General features: G+C 40.5%; 1 protein-coding gene across 2 annotated transcripts in view; it reads right to left on the reverse strand.

Moving 5' to 3' along the window:
* The window catches only part of LOC149238518 (uncharacterized), a 186,713-nt gene that overhangs the window by 13,726 nt on the left and 148,766 nt on the right, over positions 1-24,221 (reverse strand). The gene's annotated exons all lie outside the window — the stretch shown is intronic.

The raw sequence follows: 24,221 nt of genomic DNA on the forward strand, positions 1-24,221 counted from the left end.
GAATTTTATTATTCTACCATGATGTACAGTTGAAGGACCTCCCTTGCTTGGAGTATCCAATCTAGTAATGGCAAATCCGTGAGAGTTTCTGAAGTAGCAACAAAATAAAGAGTACATATGAACCTAGCATTATAAGCTAAGAGGGTAAGCTCAACCCTGAAATTGCTACACCCTAGATGGTCACCAAGCAATTATTAGAATAATCCTATTTAGTATTTAATGCTCATTCTTTTAGCTGTTGCTATTTTTATTCTTTTAGCAGTTTCTTAGATGAAACTGATTGTTTCCATGTCCTAAATAGAAACTTGATGTTTCTATTACTGTAAATATCTCTGTATTATTATTGAGCTTCAACTTGCTATTTAATTCATTCAATTCATTATGGTATCGGAGCTAAGTTAGCTTTTTGAAATAATTTTTCAGTGTGTGAAAAATTCTGTGTTTCATTTTGAAACTGCTTTCTAGGGGCCTGCATCTGAGTGTTTATTTTCACACTGGTTGACGCTGTTCAAACTTGAAGAGCGATTCTCCGTTTTACCTGACATTGTCACTTGTTGAGTAGAGGACAGGCTCTGTTTGGGGTTTCACTATTACCCTGCTCGTTCCTTAGTTGTATAAGCTCGTTTCTCGTGTGCTGGTGTCATTTGAAGCTGAGTCCATAGTAAAAGCCGCAGGCAAGCCGAGTCCATAGTTGGAAGGGTCGTGTTCATTGATCGCTGTTAGGGTCTTTCGTTGAGACAAAATTGTTATTTTATGCGGCAGAGAGAACGAAAGTAACGAACAACCGCAGGAACAAAGCGTACAAAAGCAACCGTCGGCTTGTGTCGATTGTCATTTTCTCTCAGCTTCGGTTATCGGTAAGAAACGCGACGACGCCATCAAACGTTTCTGTCACCGAAAATTTTCCTGGCAATTGGCCAGTTTCTGCATTCGACTCAGCCAAAGTTTTTTGAATTAAGAAGAGCGGGATCGTGGTGATCGTGGTTTCGGCGGCACCGTGCTCGGCGTCAAGCCGGAAAACATTCACATTTTTTTTGTTTAGTTTATTCGTCCGCCTGCTCCATTCCAGTTTTAATCTGCGTGTTCTACGACAGCGTAACGACTAGAGGGCAGCACGTTGTGCCATCACCGACTGTGCCATTAATTTAGCATTTCCGCAAACGGACATATAGCTGGGAGCGGCTACAACGGTAATAAATTATATGCAGCGTTCAACAAGTTTCAAACGTTAAAATCATTTTCCGTGCCCGTTGATTGGGTGTCCTGCCATTCACAAGTTGCCATACGAGTTCCAGCGTAAGTCCGTAGCAGTTTTTTTTCTTCAGTCAACGATTGTGAAATCCACGGTCATCTTTCACGTAGAAAGTTTTTTTATATTGTGGGTTCAAGGGATAAATTGCACGTTGTTGTTCTGTTTTTATTACAAGTAGCTCAATTTTGTTGTTGTATCTCAAATTAAACCAGTTCCTAAACCAGTGATTAGTTACATAAATCGTGCTTCTCGGTGTTCGATCTTGCGTGAAAGAATCAGCATTTGGCATCTCTTCCTGCCTAAGCTTATCAGAACGATTTCTGGTAACATTTTTTTTCCAACACCTGTCAGTTTTTTTCCTATATCTTGGGAAACGTGCAGATGGCCTCCCTTACCAACCTGATGTTGGAAGGTAGTCAACGCTTTAATGGCACCAATTATAACATCTGGAAATAGAGAATGTTGACCATTTTTTAATATAGGCGTCTTGATCAGCTTGTTTTAGGAAAAGAGCTCAGTCCTGGTACACCTGGTACCGATCAAGATAAGTTTGATGATCGAAATCGAGAGGCTGTTATGCTTCTTAAACTTTCTGTCACTGATGATCAGTTACCGCAGATTCCTTCCGGCAAAACAGCTGCTGAAATTTGGCAACATCTTAAGGAATTGCACGAGACATCTGACAAGAGCAGAGCCTTCTTTCTCAAGAATCAGCTGTTCTCCATCATGATGGACGAACATATATCTTTACAGGAACATCTTAACAGGATTAAAGACATTCGAGATCAGCTCGAAGCCATTGGTCGGACCATGGAAGAAGAAGATATGGTAGACATCACTCTGAAAAGTCTACCGAAATCTTATGAACACTTCATAGAAACACTCAACATTACCACCACAAATGTTGATTTGAAGTTTCCAGAGTTATGCACCAAACTCCTGTAGCAGGATCATTGGAAACAGCGGTTTGGTAGTGGTGCTTCATCAATGTCCTCGGAAAATGCGTTTGCTGCCAAATATCAGTCCTCTCAGTCCTTTCAGCAGAAAGGCTCTTCTCAGCTTTTTGATCCTGCTAGGAAGAAAAGTGTGCAGTGTAATTATTGTCACAAGTTCGGTCACATGAAGAAAGATTGCCGACAGAGGATTGCTTTTGAACAGAAGAAACAGGGAGGGCCCCATCAGACAGCGAATGTTGCAGAACATTCCGAGCAAACAGGATCTGCCTTTTACGCCTTTATGGCTAAAAGGTCGTCAGATCATGTCCCGTCTTCTGCTTGGTACATTGACTCTGGTGCATCACACCATTTCTCTCACAGGTGTGACTGGTTTATTGACTTCTCACATTTCAGTGATTCCGTGGTATTTGGTGGAGGTGAAAAGTACATAGTGGTTGGCAGAGGTACCGTTCAGATCCAGTCTAGTGGGCGCACACTCATTTTCTTGAATGTGTACTATGTTCCTGGTATGGAAATTAATCTGTTGTCTGTCAGCCAGATTATGAGGAACTCTCCTCAGCTTGATGTAGTGTTCAGTGCGCACAAGTGCTCCATTATCGACAGGGAGACTAGTCTTACAGTTGCTGTTGGCCTAGAAGATCATGGTCTATACAGGCTTCTTGACACTGGTGATTCTCCAGAAGTGGCTCTAGCAGCGCGTGTTTCTCCCATCAGCACTCTGTGGCATCAGCGATATGGGCATCTAAACATGTAGTATCTCTCTTAGCTCTCTCGGGAGGGACTTGTGTCAGGGTTACCTGATATTCAGACTCAGCAGTTGGGCGTATGCGGTGCCTGTCAAGCTGGCAAGCAACATCGGTCTTCATTCAAGGATGGAGAATCTTGGCGCGCATCTAAGGTACTCCAGTTAATTCATGCTGATATTTGTGGTCCTATGAATACATCTTCTATCACTGCTTGCAAATATTTTTTGCTTATTGTAGATGATTTCAGTAGAAAAATGTGGGTGTATTTTCTAAAATATAAATCTGCTGCATTTAGTACCTTTCAGAAGTTTAAAACCTTAGTTGAAAAAGAGTCTCGCTGTAATATCATGACTCTTAGGACAGATAACGGGGGGGAATTTTGTTCTTCTGCTTTTTCCAACTTTTGTGATACTCATGGCATCAAACGCCAGTTAACTACACCCTACACTCCTCAGCAAAACAGTGTTGTCGAACGCCGTAACCGCACGGTTGTTGAAATGGCTCGTTCCATGTTACAACACAGGAGTGTTCCGAACAAATTCTGGGCTGAAGCAGTATTTACTGTTGTTTATCTTCTTAACCGATCACCCACTCAGGCTGTTAAGGGGAAGACTCCCGAAGAGGTTTGGTCTGGCCGTAAGCCTAAGATCAGTCACCTCAAAGTATTTGGCTCAGTTGCATATGTTTGGATTCCAGCTGCTAAGCGCTCTAAGTTGGATTCCAAAAGCCAGAAACTCATGATGACAGGGTATAGTGATCATCACAAGGCCTATAGGCTGATAGATATAGCCACTGGTCGTCTTAGCTTCAGTTGGGATGTAGTATTTGAAGAAGACAGAGGATTCTTTCAGTCTTCTCCTTCTGAGCAGTGTTCTAAGGATCAGCCTCACAGTGTTCTTCTTCCGGTCGGTCCACCTAATGGGAGGGATGATGCAGCATCAGTATTTGATAATACTCTATCTGAGCTTCCTCCAGAAAATAACCCTCCTCTTGCTGCCCCTATTGTTCTTGAGCCTTCTCCACCTCCTCCTGATATTGGTTCCTCTACTCTTCGGCCTAAATGGTGGGCTAAAACCATTGGTGATCTCTGGGATGATGAGCTCCTTGAAGGTAGAACTTCTAGACATAAGAGCAAACAACAGTCTACAGTCAATTTTGCTCTTATGGCTAACCTACACAGTGTTTTTGAGCCTCAAACCTATTCAGAGGCTAAGGGTACATCTGAGTGGGAACAGGCTATGGAAGCTGAATTCCAGAGTCTTCAGAAGAATCACACATGGACCCTTTCTGATCTTCCTGCAGGGAAAAAGCCCATCAGCTGCAAATGGGTGTATAAAGTGAAATACAAAGCTGACGGAACCATAGACAAGTATAAAGCTCGTACTGTGGCTCGAGGGTTCTCACAGAAGGAAGGCATCGACTATGAAGAGACTTTTGCTCCTACAGCCAAGATGAGTACCATACAGCTTGTCCTTGCCCTAGCAGCTCAGTTCAATTGGAAAGTTCATCAAATGGATGTAAAGAGTGCTTTCCTAAATGGTGACCTACAAGAAGAAGTCTACATGACGCAGCCTCCAGGATTCAAGGTTGCTGGTCAAGAACAGAAAGTGTGTAGATTAGCTAAAGCACTCTATGGATTGAAACAAGCTCCTCGGGCTTGGTACATGAAAATTGATCAGTACCTGACAGATCATGGCTTTCAGCGGAGCCCATCTGATGCAAACCTGTATATCAAGCATACTGGTGATGATATCTTGTTTGTGGTTGTCTATGTGGATGACCTTATCATTACTGGCAGCTCTGCACATTTGATCCATGGGATCAAACAAGACTTATGCAGAACCTTTGATATGACAGACTTGGGACTTCTTCATTACTGTCTGGGGGTTGAAGTTTGGCAGACTGAAAACCACATCTTTCTCTCTCAGTCCAAGTATGCCAAAAATCTTGTGGACAGGTTCAGAATGCAGGATTGCAAACCAGCCACGACTCCTATGGAACCAGGGCTCAAACTTTCAACTCAGTCATCCTCTCCCCTTGTGGATGAAACTTTATTCAGGCAATTAGTGGGCAGTCTCATCTACCTTACTGCCACTAGACCTGACATCGGTTTTGCAGTGAGCTACATTTCCCGCTTCATGTCAGCTCCTAAAGCTGATCATTGGCTAGCAGCAAAGCGTGTGCTACGATATGTGCGTGGCACTTCTGATTATGGCCTCCTATACACTCGAAGTTCCGATCCTATACTCAGTGGTTACACAGATTCTGACTGAGCCGGTTCGGTTGATGACCGTAAATCTACAGCTGGGTATGTGTTTAGTCTAGGATCCGGTGATGTTACCTGGACTAGTAAGAAGCAACAGGCAGTGGCTCTCTCCTCAACAGAAGCAGAGTATCGGGGAGCAATTAAGGCATCCTGTGACGCAGTTTGGCTTCGACGTATGCTTGCGGATATGCATGTTTCCCAAACAGGTCCTACTTCCTTGTTTTGTGATAATCAGGGAGTGCTCAAACTTGCCAAGAATCCAATATTTCATGAACAAACAAAGCATGTGGAAACTCATTGCCACTACATTCGCCAGCTTGTTGAAGACGGATCCATTCAGTTGCAATATGTTCCCACAACAGAGCAGCCCGCAGACATCTTCACCAAGCCTCTTGGCCCTGATAAGTTTGTAAAATTCAGAGGGTCTATTGGTGTTGTAAATAGATTGAGCATTAAGGGAGGGTATTAGAATAATCCTATTTAGTATTTAATGCTCATTCTTTTAGCTGTTGCTATTTTTATTCTTTTAGCAGTTTCTTAGATGAAACTGATTGTTTCCATGTCCTAAATAGAAACTTGATGTTTCTATTACTGTAAATATCTCTGTATTATTATTGAGCTTCAGCTTGCTAATTAATTCATTCAATTCATTAGCAATAACATCCTCACTCTATCAAACGTTGATTTGGGATGGAATAACTAGTGTAATTGATGCTACAATTTACAATGTCACCTCCTAGAGAAGCCCCTGCACTTGGAGGTGAGGGTGTTATAGTAGCAGAACCAAATTCTAGAAGAATGCCAAAACAAGTCTCCTAAGAGGGAAACAACACCCTAGAAGTAGCTTGATGCAATAGAGGAAAAAATAACCCCAATATGGCACTATAATGTCAAAGAATGAATGATAAGGACATGAAGAGATGATGGCATCCTTGTACATGCATATCTATCTATCTATCTATCTGAATGTATGCATCTATGTATCTACACAAACAGTTCTAACACCGGGGAAGCCTTAATTGATGTCATTTAATAGCAGTGCCATATTCAACACCTCTTCCAAGGTAATCAAGCACAACTCCTACATGTTGAAAGTGTTTTTCTCACATTTAGCCTTGTGACGAACCTTAACTCAGTGTGTGACTTATAGTAGTTTTATATATTACCAGAACTAGTTGAATTGGATTGGAACCAGCTATTGCAAACTGGTTTTGAGAGATTCTAACTTGAACTGGTGATTCAAACAAGTCTGGATTGGTTCTGGCTAGCTTTGATGGATAGTTCAACTAGTTGAGCCTTGCCAAGTTGTTGGCCCTCTGTCACAGGTTCAATTCTGTAGAGCATAGTTTTAAAAACCAGAACCGGTGCCTGGACCGCTCCAACTAATAAACCGGGTTTCAAACTGGGACTGGTCAGGTCTAAATGAACCGGTTTTTAAAAAAATACAATAAATAATTAAATTTAATGAAAAAAACTATTTTTAAGATTTAAAACCATGATTTCAAACCAATAGATACAAAATATGCAATGTTTTCTCATATATATACCATGTAAAGGTGAATATATCAAAATGGCACCAAGTGCAATACATATCAGTGACAAAATATATAATCAATGAGGCCCTAATGGCCTCTAGAGTGCAAAAACAAAGCCTACTTCTCTATTGGTTCAGTGACTTGAGTCTCAAACTTCTAAAGATATTCTGCCCTAATATGCCCTATTACTTCATTTGGTGCTCCACATGGCTTTACATGGCCTCCTATCCCAGCCAAGTGTTGCTTGAACCTATTAATACCCCCTCCTTCAATAGATTTTTGGCAATATTTGCAGATCATTTTGCCATCAATCATATCACAATGAGCCCATGCAGTATCCTTGGCTTTTGGAGGCATGATGACTACTACTTAGCTCAAACTCTCTGTTGTTCCACTACTCCAGCAAAAACTCAACACTCTCCAAGCTCCCAATCAAACTCACAAAAACTCCAAATGAGATGTGTGAGGCAAATGAGGGGGGTGAGCTCCTTTTAAAGGCTTGGAGAGGGTGTTTTTGGAGGGAAACAACCCTTATTTTCCCTCCAAAACACCTTAGAAGCTTCCTAAATTGTGTTGCGTGGGTCCTCCGCGGCCTTGGCAGCAAACCGGTTGGTTTAGGACAGAATCGGCTGATTCTGTCCTAAACCCGCCAGTTAGCACTGGTTCTTGTGGTTTCCGGGCGAAGTGAGGGGTTGAACCCGGTTTTTTTGCCAATTTGACCCAGTCGGCTAATGAACCGGCCAGTTTGACCGATTACCGGTTCAAATCAGCCGGTTTTTAAAACACTGTTGTAGAGTAGCATTGTATAGAACAGTGATAATCACACTGAGAGGAGTGTTTAACTGTGACTCAAGCTTACCACAACAAGTTGCTGTCAATTAGCACCGCTTTCACAAATTATAGATAGTTGGACCAGTTATCAATCCCATGCATGAATTTCACACTGTGTTGACAGTGCCATGATCCTAGCACTTCCATTCAACTGTTGTGTGGAGCGATTGAGAAAACATATGTGTGGGAACTAATCCAGACTATCAATTAGTCAATTAGGCAACCACTGGAGAGTGCATATAGTCTCTCAAGTGCCCAATGGTCTTAGGAAGAGGTAAAATACTACACAGATTCAAAGCAAATTAGTATCTCAACCTAGGAGTATGAAGTAGCCAACATTCCAACCCTTCACAACGCTAGATGGGTCTACCCATAGTTGTAGGGGCTAAACAATACCTTACTATCAAAGAAATAAATCACCCCAACAAATGTCAAGTCAAGAACAATCTTCAAATTGTTACACTGCTCCAGTATCAATGTGAATACTGAAACATTCAATAAAGGATGAAGAGACAAAAAACCAAGGTCATACACTGACTCTTTTGGTCTGCATTTCGCCATCCCCTTCATTGTGCACCTAAGCTATACGTATAGCAGAAAACGAACTATGGAATAGCGAGGTGTGTGTGATTGAAAGAGAAATTGAGCTAAATTATTACAACAAGATTATGACATCCCTTGATCTCAACACTCTTGTTGTGATAGTTATAATGTTGGTGAATCTCCGGGAAAAAAAATGTATACCCTATTGCACAAATTTTGTCAAGGTTCAAAGGAAGCGGAAGTGCCCAATTTTTTCAACATGATCGGATCACATATCAGCAGTGCATGTGTCCTGGTCATCCCATTCTGCAAGTTATATATTGTAAATGATCTTAGTAAAACCTTGAGTCTATGTAACAACCTAGGTAACCCTATAATTTGATAATGAATTCCATCCTAGGAGGTTTTTTAACCTCACTTATTACCTATGTTTTTCGACACGGCTAATCAGAAGAGTTTTTTTCCTCCAGCTTAAACCCCCAAAGCTAGAGTGAAATTTATTGTCGGATTATTAGGTGAGTCCTAGTGTTTTTGTTAAGTCTGATGTAGAATTGGTTTGGAAATAATTTAAGCTAATTAGCTTAATTATTTTATTACAAATCACTTGGTTTGCTAGATCATATTGAGTCGCAGATGGGTTATGTATCTTAAGGGTCTAAGAAAAATGTGTATTCCCTCTTTGAGTCTTGTAAATGAAAAATCATATGTATTAGAGGGTTGGGAAAATAATTAAATCCCCTTGTGTAAATTAATTAATTTTTCTGGCAAAATTAAATTAAATCCTAAGCTAGACAATTAATTAATTAGAGTCAAATTAAATTGTCTTAGGAATATAATTCTCCAAATGGAAAAATTCGTGGGTCTTAAAAGAGTCAATTTTTAAAGGTCCTCCACCAAGAGAATATTGTATTTTTCAAGAAAAGTCGGACCTTTGAACATTGGTGGTTAAGTCAAAGTCAATTTTTTGAAGAAATTAGCTCAAAATTAATTATTTTGAGCTAATTAAAAAAGAATTAAATGATAAATTCGAAAATTCCTCAAAAATAAAAAATCAAAGACCAAGATTAAAAGATCTTGAAGTGTTTATCAACGGCCAAGATTATTTTGACAAGGATCAAAGAAACTAGCTGTTATTTTTCCATTTGGAGGATTTATCTATAAATTAGAGAGTCAGTTGAGTCTCTACTCATCTTGATCTCTGACTAGAATAACCCCTAAAACATTTTGTAAACTATTGTCCCACTGGGAACTATTTTTTCTACTATAATAAGAGACTTTGGGGTGCAACTCGAGGTGTTCTTGTCGTTGATCTGTGGTATGTATTGACTATGAGCTTCCTGTGTGATGCTTTATATTGTTATTTTGAGATAATACATAGTGTGTGCAGGTACTCAATCCTTGGTCTCCAAACTCACAGACTGTGAGCAAGGGTTACTTTGCTTGGATCTCTAGTTTTTATATGGTGGATTGAATCTTCGCTTGGGCTATAGTGAGCATTAATTTTTCTAAAGCGTTTTAGCCATTCATTCAAAATATCGTAAAAATTGTTTCCTCAAAATCCATTTGAAAACCCATGTATATTTTGAAAATAATTTTGTAATTTTAAATTTGTAAATTATTTTTCTAATTTGGGTTGGGGTTTTAGTTTTATTTTTGTATATATTGGGGTTTGGGTGTTTCTATTTTTATTTTTGCAGGTTAGATCGAAAAACCAAGTAGGAGAAGAGTTAGATCTAAGCCCTTGAGGGTAAGATCTAGTCTCTCGGAAATTTTTTGTAAGTTTCCCACAAAAAAAAATTGGAAAATCAAAGGAGTTGAAGCATAAATTTTTTGAGCAAGGATTTCAACCTTCTTGGGATTTCTAGGCCCAGATTTTCCTTCTAGGCCTCAGCGTCAACCTTCCTCCCTTCAGCATCGTGGTTTAGGGCCTTGTTTGGGCCTTGTTGTGGGGTTTTGAGGCCTCGGCCTCCTCTCTCTCCCTCCTCCACTCCCTCTCCTCGGCCTTTCATCCTCCTCGGCCTCCCGTCTCGTCCCTCCTCCGTCGTCTCTCGGCCCTCCTCCCTCATCCCTCTTCTCCTGTCTCCCCAGGCTGCATCCCTCTAAGGGCTTTCGGCTCCCTTTCCTTGGCTCTTAGGCCAGAGGCCTTAGGCCTTGCACTAGGCCTCCATACCCTCTTTTTCCCAAACGTTAGCCTCATTAGGCATAGCGTTTTCCATCTGAGGTTGTATTCTTCATCGTTGTGCCCTGATCTATCATCCTAGCCCTTCTATCCCCGTAAATTTGCCTCCCTTAGCCTTGTTCTCCAATTCTTGGCCTTTTTTGCCCCAAAATTAACCTAAAACCGTAAAATGAATTTTTAAAGCTAAATACTTGGCGGTTTTGCAGGTTTAACTTTTTAAGGTCTCAAAATTCTTATTTTTCAAGCAACGAAGTGATTCCAAAGTTTCAACGATTTTCAACGGTGGGATCTTCAAGGCCTTAGCCTAGTGTTTGACCTCTAAACCCTTGTTTTCTACAATTTTATTACAACAAGCAAATTGCTAATAATTAGACCCTAAAATCACAAACTAAATGGTCAAAGTCATTTAAAATTGCAAAATCTTCATTTTCACAAATTTTGGCCTCTTGGGTATTTGAGTTTTGGCCTAGATCTAACATTTAAGCTCGCTAGATTTTTCTACATAACTGAAATTTTCTACAGATCTGAAATTTTTGAATCAAATATTTAATAAAGGCCAAAAACTAAAATTTTCAATTTCCAAAAATAAAAATAAAAAAAGCTTTTGGAAATATTGGGCATCGTCTTAAGCTTGACTAGTTTGTTGATATGTGGTTAACTCACCATTGTAATAAACATATTAGTTTTGGAACTTGTTGAGTCAAACTCTCTAAAAGCCCTAAAATTGAAATTTTCAAGTTCTAGTGCATTTTTGCAATTTTTTGGCATATTGGCCACCTATTTTTTTGGCAATTTTATCTTGTTGATCTGTCTTTACTTACTGCTGCAAATCAAGAAATAAGATCTCAAATTTTATTAAACACATCATCTTAAAGTGATCTAAACATGTTGAATTACATTTGTTGGTCATTAGAATTTCGGTGTTTTATGTGTTGGGCAAGTTTCATCATTTGAAGTAGTTTATGCACTGTTGTCATAACATTGATAAGATCTAAATTTTCTGAAGTAGTATTGCTGATATAAACTGTTATAAATCTGTGATTAACATCTTGATTGACTATTTTAAGCATTTGGCATCTTGGGTTACTTGGTATCTTGTGGAATATTGTTGAAGTTTACACTTGTATCTCTAAGCATTTTATCTTGTCTAAGATTGCAACTCACTATTGTTAAGTACTCTTAAAAAATTATAATTAAGTACTTAAACAACTTAAGAAAATCTTCACTGAAGATAAATCTCACCCATAATCTATTTCATAATCATATTAGATTTAGATTGCATTAATAATTTACCTCCTAACATAAGCTAGGTTGATAAAGACATAGGACAAACCGTTTTATCTAGCTTGAGGGGCCTCTGCAACTCTTCGGTGGTTAACACAGTGACCTTGCAGTCGTCAGAGCCACAGTTTCTGCAGTGCTGAACGCATCGAGTAATAGGAGCCTATGCTATTTTTTGGCATATTGGCCACCTATTTTTTGGCAATTTTATGTTGTTGATCTGTCTTTACTTACTGCTGCAAATCAAGAAATAAGATCTCAAATTTTATTAAATACATCATCTTAAAGTGATCTAAACAAGTTGAATTACATTTGTTGGTCATTAGAATTTCGATGTTTTATGTGTTGGGCAAGTTTCATCATTTGAAGTAGTTTATGCACTGTTGTTACATTGATAAGATCTAAATTTTCTGAAGTAGTATTGCTGATATAAACTATTATAAATCTGTGATCAGCGTCTCGATTGACTATTTTAAGCATTTGGCATCTTGGGTTACTTAGTATCTTGTGGAATATTGTTGAAGTTTACACTTGTATCTCTAAGCATTTTATCTTGTCTAAAATTACAACTCACTATTGTTAAGTACTCTTAAAAAATTCTAATTAAGTACTTAAACAACTTAAGAAAATCTTAACTGAAGATAAACCTCACCCATAATCTATTGCATAATCATATTAGATTTAGATTGCATTAATAATTTACCTCCTAACATAAGCTAGGTTGATAGAGACATAGGACAAACCTTCTTATCTAGCTTGAGGGGCCTCTGCAACTCTTCGGTGGTTAACACAGTGACCTTGCAGTCGTCAAAGCCACAGTCTCTGCAGCAATGAACGCATCAGGTAATAGGAGCCTAATAGAAGGTATCGTTAATCAAGCCCTAGCCTGCTACCTGTTAGCCTCCTTCCCACAATCTACCTTGGAGCCCAACATCAAAATAGTTAAGGGAAGGTAACACTTAGACTAGGCATTTAACTAAAATTTACCAAGATCATTGCATCTCACATAGGTTCTAGGATTTGCATATCATAGGTTAGTCAACCATTCAAGCAGCGGGTGTCCATCCGGTCATTTGGTTCCAATCTAATCTAATCAATAATCTTGCTTAATTTCAACCAAGTGGCTAGGCCACTCATCCATGTCTCCCAAACAAGTTGGAAACTTTCCTTCATCTCATTCCATAGGGACTACCCCCCACAGCCTGTTGTTGGGAGATAGCTAGAATGGAGTGGGCAGGGATTAGAGTGACAGCCTTCGTCCTGAGCGTTGTCGCGGTGCCTGTACAATCCAGGAAACAACATACCCCATTTCCATAAATGCACACTGGTAATTGGGTTAGTTTAGTAGCCATCTTTGGTTATCAGATTAGACAAGGGGGTGCGTTACAGGCTATTCGCACTGTTCTTTGCAGCAACTCGCGATGCCCTTGGGAAATCAATCTTGTGAGTGAATCTACCTCCAACAACTCGATTGACCAACTCACATTGCCTCCAAGTAGTAGTTCCATCAACTGGCAACTAAAACGAGTCTCTAGCAACTAACACTGGATAAACTGGATACACGCACTAGCTGAATCGACCTCCCTTTTGCAGAATAATTTGGCCTCTTTCCTTCTCTCAAAATGCATGAATCTCTATGGAGAATTTCTCCGAAAATTCTCTCTTGAATCTCTCTGTTGAAACCACATTGTTGGTGTCCTCCACTGTGCTCTTGCTATCACTGCAATTCGTTGTCTTTGAGTGATCTCCAAAGCCCCATCGACTTGCTCTTTATAATCTCTCGTTGACAAATCAACGACCACGATCTAATTCCTATCGATGGCTAAGATCATCTTGACCCCTTCACATTACTTTTCTAGAAGTCACTATGTAGAATTTCCTTGAAACTTTGCAACTGCTTCAATGAATAATTCTGAAAACTAGTTTCTATTCATAAGACACTGAATTTCCCTACTTATTTGTAGTGGAATAGAATAGAAATAACTCAATCACACAATGTCAAGAACACAATAATCCAACTAGGAAAACCCTCTACTTGTTTGAGAACTTTATTGATAGAAAAAAAAAAAATGAGCAACAAATCTCTTACAATACACCTTGTTTCAATAGAAACCAATCTGGTTTTCTCTGCTTGAACTAAGTTGAAACACTCCTTACAAGACCCCTGATCTGCTTCCCTTATTCTTTGCTTACTTCTGGAGCCCTATATCCTAACGCATTCCACCTCAATCTATGCACATCGTTGCTCCTATTAACTAGGAATTACCTTCTAATTCCTAGCGCAATTCCCAAGGGAAAATAGCCTCTATCACAAGCTTCTCTTGCACACTCTTCCTCTCACAAGCTCACATACAAACCTGTGCTCCTTATTGTCTTATCTCACCAACTCGTGCTCACAAATCAATGATCAATTGTGCGCCTTCGTCGTCATTATAAGCTTTTTGAATAGGCTAAATCTGGAAAGTCTTTATTTTAGGAAATCAAACAGTTGGTTGAAGAGTAAACAAAGGGTAACAAGTTGTTGTAACTCGTCCTACCTTAATTTATAAGTTAAAGCTCTCTTAGCTCATCCTTTCCCAAATTAACTCGCACCAAAAGACAATTGAGCCTTCCACATCTGCACTAGTCAAACTACTTCATGCACACATCCTAACTTTTAGGAATTCGCCCTAAGTTTTAGGAATTCGTCCAAATTTTTAGGAATTAGCTCCCTCTTATAGGAATTGGTTCCTAACTTATAGGCACTTGTGCATGCTAAGGAAAATTTGCTTCTAGTCTCTTTGACTAAGGCACAAGTCAAAGAAGGACCTTTCTCGCTACTATTTTCAACACTCCCTCTTAGCAAGGAAGGCGCTTCTAGAAGAACCTCATCCACCTGGATCCATCTCCGACACTAACCATGTTCTCTACCGCTGCAACTGCTCCGTCTGAACTAGAAGACCTCCCTGCTTTCTTCTGTGGAACCTAATCTGAAGACTTAGTCCTTTCCACCATGCTCTACGAGTCTATCACCTCAGTCATAAGTGCCATGTACCCCATGTACCTCTGTGACTGCTTCATCTGGCTGAAGGTGGTACTAGGAGATCCAACTCTCTTTTGATTCTCCCCAAACAAATCCTTTACCCACTTGGCTCGAACTTTCCCTATACTGGGAGTCACCAACTGAGTGGAGGCACACCCTGGGCTCTGCACCTCATCATCCTGTTGGTCGGCCCAACTGCCAACAAGCTTGCACTCAAACTAAGACACTAGCTGAGGGTCCATCTTGAGAGAACTATCCTGCTCTCGCTCAACCACCACTTTCTACTATGAGCTCTCCATGCCTTGCTGCTCAAGGTTGCATCTGTCTCTACCTGCAACTTGTAGAGATTCTTCACCCTCACACCTATCTTCTTCTTACATTCAGAAGCTAAGTGTTGGAGGTACGTCTTGCCTCTGCTGAAGATGATATCATATCCCTTGTCCTTGAGGGTAGCTATCGAACCAAGATTTTGCCTTAACCCTGGAACATAGAGAACATCTTTGAGATGAAGAGGATTTCCTGACTCCCTATGAAAACTGACAATACCAACTCCTCTAGCTGCATATTGACCATCATCTACTAACTCAATCTAAAACAACATGTCCTTCTCCTTCAGGTGGCTGAAACTCTTCTTGTTCCCAATAATGTGGAAGGATGCTCCTGAATTGATATACCATATACTATTACCTGTTGAGCTTGCCATGTAATCAATCAATGAGAAATCTTTCTCGAACTGCGCAGAAAATGCATCTACCTCTGTTGATGCAGCTACATGATCCTTATTTGACTCCTTCTGCTTAGGACACTTAGTGGCATAATGTCCAAAGTCATGGCAATGAAAGCACTTGATCTTGCTTAGATCCTTCTTCTTGCCCTTCTAACTAGACTCGGCTTCTCCTTGGCCCTTCTTGCTCTTGGCCTTGCCTGCTAGGGCAAGGTTCTCCTCGTCCACTGTCGTAACTGATCTACCATCTTTGGTCCCTCTTCGGGTCTCTTTCTAAACGCAATCAGTGCAAAACCTTTCCCAATTGGGAAAATTCTCTCTCTCGCTAACAGCATCTTGGAAGCCTTGCCAAGACTTGTGAAGTCCAAGTTAGGCAAAAATCACAAGGGCATGATCAGGGACAATCATGCCCACACCACTCAGTTCATCTCGTATGTGAGTGACCCTTGACAAATATGTGACAATGGGCTCATCCTTGCTCATCTAAATTCTCCTCAACTTCTCCTTAAGAGCAAGCTTCCTAGTATCACCGGTACTCTAATATAGTTTTTAGATGGCATCGAACATCTCATATGTTGTCTTCTTCTCATGGATATGAGGTACTATATGATATTTGACCCCTTCTAAAATAATCCTCCCTGCCTTGGTATCATTATTATTATGCTAGGCCAATTGTTGGGGATCTTGAGGTGGCGTTATCGCCTGCTTGATGAACTCTCCCACCCCATTATCTTCCAGCACTATCGTGATCCTCCCTTTCCATGAAACAGAGTTCGATGCTCCCTCTAAATAGTGATCTACTCTCAATCCTTGGTACGCCATCCTACTTCCCTAGAGAGCTCTCCAACACCTGCTCACTAACAGCCTTGTAATCCTTCACAAGAAGTTGTACTTAGCGCACAAAAGACAACTTCTAACAACCCTCTAATATTGTACTTAAGCTTCCAACCAACTGTTGCTCAAACAAACTATAGAACATCCCTACAAAACATAAAACATACCTCAACTCAGGGTTGCAGGGGAGCGCCCCCACCTGCCCCCGAATCCACTCCCAATTCACGCTCTGCTCGGGAGCTAGTAGGAAGCTACCTCAAGAGCGCACCCCCTTTAAAACAATTTCACTCCTGTTTTCGAGGGAGAGATTAGGGGAGCGGTCAGGACTGATCTCTGGGATCGCTTTTTTAAAAGGGGGAGTGGTCGGAGAGCGATCACTCCCGATGGCTCCCCCTCTTAGTAAAGCGCTCTCGTCAGCGCCGAAAAAAGGTCACACAGCGGAGAGAGGGAGGCGACGGCCGAAGGACGGCGAGGGAGAGGAAAGGGAGGGAAGGGGAGGGGGAAAAGGTTAAAAAGACCCTCTCCCCTCCCATTATTCACCCATTTGTCTAAGTTGGAGAGAGCAAGAGAGTGTTTGGAGCTTGGAGAGAGCAAGAGAGAGAAGCTTGGAGAGAGAGCAAGAGAGAGGAGCTTAGAGGAGCTTGAGGAGCTTGCAAGGGAGATTGGAGCTTGGGATTGAAGGCCAAAGAGGTAGGATCTACACTCTAATCTAGCATTTTTGTTTTTTTATGTTTATTGCTAAATAAAATCTCTATTTCCCATTCCCAAAGGACACAAGAGCCCTGGGTATGACAAGGCTAGAACTGTTGGACTTGATCATGAAAAAGCAAAAATATCACATTCTTTGGGTAAAATGACAAATTCTTAAAATGAGCATAGGGTATCCATTGTATCCAATGTATGGACAAATGTAAAAGGCAAGCCATTGATAAGTGTTCTTACTGTGTCTGTTAGTGGTGCCATCTTCCTTTCAGCATATGATTACTCAGAGAAGTTCAAGACCTACATCAACATTGCAAAACCATTACTTGAAACAATTGAACGTATTGGGCCATACAATGTCATCCAAGTCATCACTAATAATGTTTCTTATTGTAAGGCAGCGGGAGCCATTATTGAGGATAAATACCCCAACATATTTTGGTTTGGGTGTTTGGTTCACACAATGAACCTTTTGATGCATGATATTATTAAGAACGAAAACCAACAATACAAATGAATTTGTACAAGAGAGACAAACAAATGATAAAATTTATTACAAATCATAGCAATACCCATGGGCATTTCCGCAATCACTCAAGATTGGAGATGTTGAAGATTGCGAAGACTAGATTTGCTAGCTATTACCTCACCTTCAGGCACCTTTTAAAGGTAATAGAGTCATTGGCTAGCATGGTATCAAGTCCACACTGGCAGGCATTAAAGGACAGGGCTACAAATGCAGCTGACAAGCAAGGTTTTGAATAGGTGGAGGAGACCACTCTTGATGGTCTGTTTTGGGCACGTGTGAGGCAAGTATTGCAATTCACCAAGCGCATTTATAACATGATTCATTTTGCAAATACAAATAAACCAGTGATTGGGGAGGTGTATGACCAGATGGATACCATGTTGGGGCAAATAAAAGATATTGTTCAGGTAGATGACCCCAACTTGTATACAATGATTCACAATTGTCTGTGTATACAAGGGAATAAACTTAATGTTCTACTACATGCCTTGGCATATATCCTTGTGCCAAAATACTACTCTCCATCTTGGTTGGGTCAACCTGCACTTAGGGGTGGGGTTAGGGCCAAACCCCATACAGATCCAGAGGTACAAGAGGGATATATGAGAGCATTAGACAAGCTACTCCCTGATATGGAGGAGTGTGCTACTCTGCATTTTGAATTAGGCAGATACTTCAGTTGCACTTGTTTGTTTGGTTCTTTGCATGCAATCGAAGATAGAGACAGATTTGATGCTCTCACATGGTGGGAAGCATCTGGCGGCATGGGACTTTTGCCAAATTGGAAAAAAAGTTCTTTCACAGGTTGTAAATACTTCTTCTACAGAGAGGTGATGGAGCACCTACAGCTTCATACATAATGTGAGAAGAAACGGACTCAATGAGAACTGGGCAGAAAGCTTGGTTTATGTGCACTACAACTTGAGGTTGTTAAGTCATTATTGTAATCGGGCTTATGAGGATCCAACATAATTTGGAGGACGACACTATACATCTTGAGGAATTGGAAGCAGAACTTTTGAGAGATGATGATGATGCAACAACAACAATGCCACCCCCACCATCCACTAGCAGTGCCAGTGCTCGAGTTCCAACTATTGTTCCTTTGTTGTCGTCACCTCCATCTACATCCTCGCATGGAGGACATGTGCCTTTGGTTCTGTTCGTTCGACTATGCGGGAGGAGACTCCTAGAAGACCACCAATAGTACCACAACCTGCTTAGAAATTAGACATTTCTCGTGGCAGCAAGAGGAAGTTGTAGATAATAGATTTACGTTTCTTTTCTAGTTTCTAGTAGTTTTTACAATTGTTGACTTTTCATATTTATTATGATATTTTTTGTAAACAATATATGACAATTTCAGTTTGAAGTTTGAAGTTGGCAATTATAACTCATTGGTAATAAATTATGAATATGATGCTTCGTGAAAGTTGAAAGTTGTTTCAGTTCATTTCATTTCATGTTAGATATTATTTGTTGTAATGGTTACACTTAGCTTACAAGTACTACTTTGGTAATCAATGATGATAAATGTTATATATTGAATTTTGAAAGCTTGAAACTTTAAGATCGATGAATCATGAAACTCAATATGTTGTATGTTACTAACTTGTGGACGTGGTTGATGAAGATTATAACTTCTAGATGATTGTTGTTATATGGTTCAATCTATGTTTTTTATGCTTTTTATATCCAATTCATCATTCTACATGCTTTTGTTGACATATATGCATCAAAATATAAAAAAATATATATTATATAAAAATTCACTCCTCGAATCGCTCCCAAACCGGGAGCTTCTAAAAGTGTCACTCTCGCTTCTGCTCCCCGTTTTCGCTCCCGCTCCCAAGTAACCTTGCCTCAACTAGCAGACTTCTTCTGCTCTTCTTAGGTCACAGTGATGGGTTGTTCCTCTGAGATTCCTTGGCCTCTGGTTAATGCACCTGAACACAATGCACCAATCTCCAACTCAGCGTCTAAACCTCCACAAAAACTGTGTAACCCTCCCTGTACAAGCCTCGTTCATGTGTTGACCTTAAGGAATGTTCCAGCCACCTGTTAGGCCTTCCGGCCCTCCAAGGCTGAGACTACAGGGTCTCAGTCCTCCTTCGAAGGCACACACAAAATCTCAGCCTGATACACGGAGAATTATACACAAAAAAAGGAAGCATAGAACTGCCCTCAAGCTCAGCCACACACTACCTTCAAACTCGGCCTATACCAAATCACAAAAAGACAATAAATTCGACTCCTTCTCACTTGATAAGGCTCCTAGAGGTTGTGACTGCTTCAAAATTTCTTTTCTTATGATGCTTGCCTCAACTTGTGTTGGTCTTGATTATGTTCACTGCTCTGATACCATATAGAATTTCCTTGTAATTTTGCATCTACTTCAATGAATAATTTTGAAAACTAGCTTCTATTCATAATACACAGAATTTCCCTACTTATTTGCAACATAATAGAACAAAATTAAATCATAGTCACACAATGTCAAGGACACAATATTTTCTAGGGAACCCAACTAGGATAACCCTCTGCTTGTTTGAGAACTTTATTATAGAAAAAAATGAGCAACAGATATTTGTTTCAATAGAAACCAATCTGGTTTTCTCTACTTGAACTAAGCTGAAACACTCCTTGCAAGAACCCTGATTTGCTTCCCTTATTCTTTGTGCACTTCTAGAGCCCTATTTCCTAGCACATTCCACCTCAATCTATGCGCATAGGTTGCTCCTATTAACTGGGAATTACCTCCTAATTCCTAGCAATTCCCAAGGGAAAATAACTTCTATCAATCTGTGCACAAGCTTATCTTGTACACTCTTCCTCTCACAAGATCACAGACACAAACTTGTGCTCTCTATTGCCTTGTCTCACCAACTCGTGCACACAAAACAATGATCAATTTTGTGCCTTTGTCCTCCTTATAAGCTTTTCGAATATGCTAAATCTGGCAAGTCAGTCTTTTAGGAAATCGAATTGCTGGTTGAAGAGTTAACAAAGTGTATCAAGCTATTGTAACTCATCTTGCCTTGATTTAGAAGTTAAGGCTCTCTTAGCTCGTCCTTTCCCAAATTAACTCACACTAGAAGACAACAACTGAGCCTTCCACATCTGTACGAGTCAAACTACTTCATGCACACATCCTAACTTTCAGGAATTTTGCCCTAAATTTTAGGAACTCATCCTAATTTTTAGGAATTAGCTCCTAACTTATAGGAATTGGTTCTTAACTTATAGGAACTTGTGCATGCTAAGGAAAAATTGCTTCTCGTCTCTTTGACTAATTCACAAGTCAAAGAAGGACCTTTCTCACTACTATTTTCAACTCACTAGAGCAAATTGATTTTGTCTCAATTAATCTGATTTAATTAACAACTTTTCCTAAGATTTAGGAAAATAATTAATAATTAGCTAATTATCTAATTAATACATTTTCCTTAGAAACTTTTCTTGGGTCTTCGAGATAGTTATCCTCCTGTGTTCCTAAGCCTCATAGACACCAAGAGAGACTAAAACACCTGTACGAACTACCAAAAACTAACACTATTTATAAGAAGATTAGGTCACCTAATTTTATTTTACAAAGCCCCTGAAACAAGTATGATCATTAGATGTACTTGGATTACAAGCCAACCCATTAGTTGACAATGAAATAAGCCAAATTTTCCCACATGTATGAGTCATGGTTTCCTAATTGTTGATGTCATCCATAATAAATGCTCCAAATTCCACGTCCAAGGGTGATAAGGTGTCAAAGAGTGTGTATATGCCTAGATTATCCAAGATTTGAGGATTGGCCCTCAAATCCACCTCAATATCTCCTGTGGGATCCCAAGTTCCAGTTGGGTGCCATAAAGTGGTCTCCATGGGTCTCCATCTATCACACAAGGCCTCCTCCTTGTTAGTTTTTGGTAGCATTGGAAGTGTAGCCTTGAAAATTGGTGGAGAGGCTACGGCACATGAGTTCTAAAGAACCCAAAAATCGTTTGGTGAAATTCCACCCGAATTGTATTTTATTAAAATAATTAATATTTTCAATGGGGTTCCTAAGTCTAAACTTAGGGAAATTAAGATATTAATGGGTATTAATCAAAATATGGGTGAGAATGATCTAGAAAGCGGATCAAGTCATGTTTTAATCTTAGCCGTTTATTAGAGACTTAATCTCGACCGTTGAAGTCTCAACAAGAAAAGTATAAGGAGGCTTGGGGTTCATTTAAAAATACACAGAGAGATTGAGGAAATCGATTTTCTGAGGTGAGAAGTTGTCAAGACGAAAATCGATTGGGGAGATCTTGCAGTAGAGGGGTAGTGAGATTCCGGGAGAAGAACTTTCCAGAGAATACAAAGCAGAGAGAGGACAGAAAGACGTCCAAAGGAGGACTGACGCTAGCCTACACAGAGGCAGCGCAGTCAGTGAGGGGAAGTCGAATTTCTATAGAGGGAATTTGAAATTCAGGTCCCAGAAGCCAGGGTGTGAGACTGGAGGCAAGAAAGTCGAATTCTCAACCAACAGAAGATCCAGAGCAGAGGCAACATTATACCCAGGAGGAGTGACACAAAAGCTGCCTAGGGTGACGCAGTTTGACGCAGAGCTGAGGATCAGTCATTGATTCTCCAATGACATGGTGAGATTATTTCACCAGTCCTTTGTCCGGTATTTTCTCTATAAAGGATTGCTAGTTGAAGCATCCTAGATTTGTATTCAGACTTTTCCCCTGCATACTAATAAACCCTCATATTTGTTGCACTGATTTTCCCGATTGGGTTTCTCCAGGGACTATTTTGTCCAAAAATAATTGTGTCCTATGTATCTTGTTCTTTGCACAATTTCCTTGTTTCATGAAATCGAATTTAAGTAGTGTAGGTTACAGAAGTAATTTGCTTCAGTATTCAAAAGAATAACTTGATGAATGTAATTAAAATCAAGTAGGTGAAGTAGATTCAGATTTGCTACAGTACGGGTTCTTTGAGGATCAGGAATTTTCGCATGGTATTAGAGGATTGATTTTCAAACAGGGAAGAGAAAATCCAATGCTGAGTAGAGAGGCCAAAAGCTCCACTTGGCAGCGATTCGAATTCCCTTGAAGGGATTCCGCAGTGCTTGCCGGGAAGCAGAGACTCCGAGGAAATCTCTCTTTGAGAGAGTCGACAGAGAGGTACGATTTCCAGTTCGTGAATTTGCAGAAGCAGAGGGAGTGACGTAAAGCCTCAGCGCAAGTGATTGAAGGCCGTAGTTTCTGTCGGGGCAAAAACCTGTCGAAAAGGAACAAAGACACATAGAGGGGGAATTTTCTCCTCAAAGAATTTTTTGCCAGAAAGTTCGAATTTCTCACTTGCATCGCTTGGGCTCAAATATCAGGACAGGTTGGAAGGTGCTTCCAACTATGTCATATGGAAGATCAGAATCTTAGTTGTTCTGGAAGAATATGATCTCGAAGCCTACGTCAAAAGTGTTGTAGTTGTTCCTGCTGACAACAATCAAAAGAAGAAGTACAAGGCTGAGCAGGGGAAGGTGAAGAGGCTCATTCTCAATGGAGTTTGAGATCATGTGGTCTCACACTTGCAGGGCAAAGATATAGCCCGAGAGATGTGGGAAGCTTTGTCTTCTCTGTATGAAGGCTCTTCCGAACAACGGAAGATGTACCTAGAACAGAAGTTGCAGTAGACATTGATGCAGAAGGGAGAAGGAGTTAACTCCTATCTTCAACGTCTTCAGGACACCAAAGACCATCTTGCTGTAATGGGGTCCACTCCTCAGTCAACCGCGATGGTGAGGATAGCCCTGAATGGAGTCTCAAATGAATGACAAGTCTTCGTCCAAAGCATATTGGACAAGGAAAGACTACCTTCATGGGAGGAGATGTGGGCAGCTCTTCAACAAGAAGAATTAAGGAGGTACCTAGTTAAGGTCAACCTCAATGGCAGCAGTGGGAGTGGCATGAAGACCAAAGAGGAGGAGGAGAACATAGCTCTAGCATTGAAGGGACAGCAGAAGTAGAAGCGAAAGAAGGACATTTCGAAGGTGGAATGTTTCAGTTGTGACGAGATGGGCCACTATGCATCCCAATGTCCTTTGAAGAAGGATAAGGATGAGAAACATGATCCTAAGGCTGCTCTAGCAAAGATTGACGAAGATGAGTTTTCCATGAGTGCCCACGCATCTCCAGGAGGGAAATGGGGCAATATTGAGCTGTAGTCGAGAGGACTACCTGTGGGCACAATCCTTGGGGAGTCCACCTCTTAGATCAATTCCTTGCTGCGGGAGCCCAAGATTCAGCAGTAGCGAGATGGACTTAGTGTCAGATGATGCAGTGGATTGTTTGGAGAACAGATGCAGTAGCCGGAGTCCAGAGACTAATCAATGCAGAGCAAGGTTGGCAGCAGTGCAGCACAGTGCAAAAGTCAGCAGCAGCACAGAAGATTCAAAGGGTCAGAGACTAGAGCAGTCAAATTCCAACATTCATAGTATTATGCTGAACACAGTTAAGTTCGATTAATTTTGGATGTTTTTCAGTTGCTTCTCTCAACAACTGAGTTGTAGTACGAATGCATTGTTAGCAGTGGCAGTGCTAGAAGCATATCAGATGCAGCGTTTGAGAGGGAGCTGTAGTATAGATGCAATGGTGGTAGTGGCAGTGTCATGGGCAGCAATACAGTAGTAGCAACAGCACAGTGTTGGTGGCAGCAACAGTGCAGAAAGGAGGTGCTTCAGAGACAGAGCAGCATGCAGGTGGACATTGTTGCTAGAGCACTTTCCTCGCTAAGAGGGAGTGTTAGTTTTTGGTAGCATCGGAAGTGCTCTAGCCTTG

Source organism: Pinus tabuliformis, chromosome 8 (genome assembly GCF_031772625.1).
Source record: "Pinus tabuliformis cultivar Carrire ecotype Pingquan chromosome 8, CPIR1, whole genome shotgun sequence".
Taxonomy (NCBI): domain Eukaryota; kingdom Viridiplantae; phylum Streptophyta; class Pinopsida; order Pinales; family Pinaceae; genus Pinus; species Pinus tabuliformis.